Raw genomic sequence first — 1,862 nt, 5'->3', positions numbered from 1 at the left:
AGGTAGACCCCCCAGTTATGACACTTCGACAATACTTACACCCTACTAGGACTAGTCAACCTTCATGCATGATTATTCCTGAAAATGTAGGACACTTTGAAATCAAACCAGGGGTAATTCAATTGCTGCCAAAGTATCATGGAATGAAATCCGAGAACCCTTATCTTCACCTTAAGGATTTTGAGAAAATTAGCATCACATTTAGAGTGCCAAATGTATCGGAAGATGTCCTTAAATTGACCTTGTTTCCTTTTTCTTTAAAGGATAAAGCCAAAACATGGCTGAACTCCTCGAGACCTAGATCGCTAGGAACATGGCATGATATGCAAAGAGAATTCTTAAAAGAAAAAATTTCCGCACAAAGGACTAACTTTTTGAAAAGGCACATTAGTAATTTCCAACAAAAATACCATGAAACATTTTATGAATGCTGGGAGAGATTTAAAGATTTGTTTCTCTCTTGTCCTCATCACGGGTTTGAAACATAGAGAACAATTAGTTTCTTTTATGAAGGGTTGTCTCCACAGTTAAAACAATTTATAGAGACTATGTGCAATGGCCTATTTTTGGAAAAGCAACCTGATGAGGCATGGAACTATTTAGACTCTCTCGCAGAGACTGCACAATTATGGGATATAGGGGACAGAGTGAATAAACCTTTGCCTAAGCCTACTAGCATTGGACACGAGGGCCTTTACAACCTTAATACTCAGGATGATATTCAGGCTAAAATGACAGCCCTTACAAGGAAGGTAGAGGAAATTGAACTTAGAAGGATTGAACCCGTCAAGACCATAGAACATAACAGCGAGTGTTGTAGGATTTGTGAGATGCCTGGCCATCTCACCACTGATTGCCCCACAATACCCGCATTCAAGGAAGTCTTGCACGATCAGGCCAATGTTATGAATACCTATCAAAAATCTTTTAATAATCCTTTTTCGGGTACTTACAACCCTGGATGGAAGAACCATCCAAATTTCAGGTGGACGAATGACCAACCTCAACAAGTATATAACCCAACTCCTCCACCTCCGCAACCACATTATGCACACACCCCCCCTCAAAAACCCAGTCTCGAAGAAACTTTGCAATCTTTCATGCAAGGTCAAGCCAAAATCAATGATGAAATAAGAAATCAACTGACAACGCTGACCACTGCTTTAAGTGCTCAAGAGAAGGGTAAGCTACCAGCTCAACCACAACCTAACCCTCAAGTCTACGGTGGTAGCAATGCATCATCTTCAACTTCGCATAAAGAACAAGCGAAGAGTGTATTAACTTTGCGAAGTGGAAAGGTTATTGACCGACCAGTCCTAGAACAAACACAAGTCATGCCTGATTCTGACCGTCCCAAGACAAAAGAAAAGGATAATGAAGAAACTGAAGCACCAACCTCTACTGAAAAAATCAAATATCCTTTTCCAGCACCATTTCCATAAAGATTAAAGCCCTTGCAAAAGCTTAAACCAAACTCTGAAATTCTTGAGCTTTTTAAGCAAGTAAAAATCAATGTACCTCTTCTTGATGCAATCAAACAAGTGCCTTCATATGCAAAATTTTTGAAGGATTTGTGCACTGTCAAACGTCGATTAAATGTCAAGAAGAAGGCATTTCTGGCTGAAAATGTGAGTGCGATTTTACAGCATAACATTCTTCCTAAATATAAAGATCCAGGTTGCCCAACTATCTCGTGCATCATTGGCAATTTTAGGATTGAACGAGCATTGCTTGATTTAGGAGTGAGTGTGAATTTGTTGCCATATACGGTATATAAGCAACTCGGTTTGGGTGAGTTGAAGCCAACAACTGTCACCTTACAATTAGCTGACATGTCAGTGAAGGTCCCTAGAGGAATTATC

General features: G+C 39.7%; 1 pseudogene; it reads right to left on the bottom strand.

Moving 5' to 3' along the window:
- Window positions 1-380: 380 nt before the first annotated feature.
- On the bottom strand, window positions 381-478 carry LOC120107597 (annotated as a pseudogene).
- Window positions 479-1,862: the final 1,384 nt, after the last annotated feature.

This window comes from Phoenix dactylifera, unplaced genomic scaffold, assembly GCF_009389715.1.
Source record: "Phoenix dactylifera cultivar Barhee BC4 unplaced genomic scaffold, palm_55x_up_171113_PBpolish2nd_filt_p 000916F, whole genome shotgun sequence".
NCBI classification, from domain to species: Eukaryota; Viridiplantae; Streptophyta; class Magnoliopsida; order Arecales; family Arecaceae; genus Phoenix; species Phoenix dactylifera.
The sequence above is the reverse complement of the archived record's forward strand: the minus strand, read 5'-3'. Positions and strand labels throughout refer to the sequence as shown.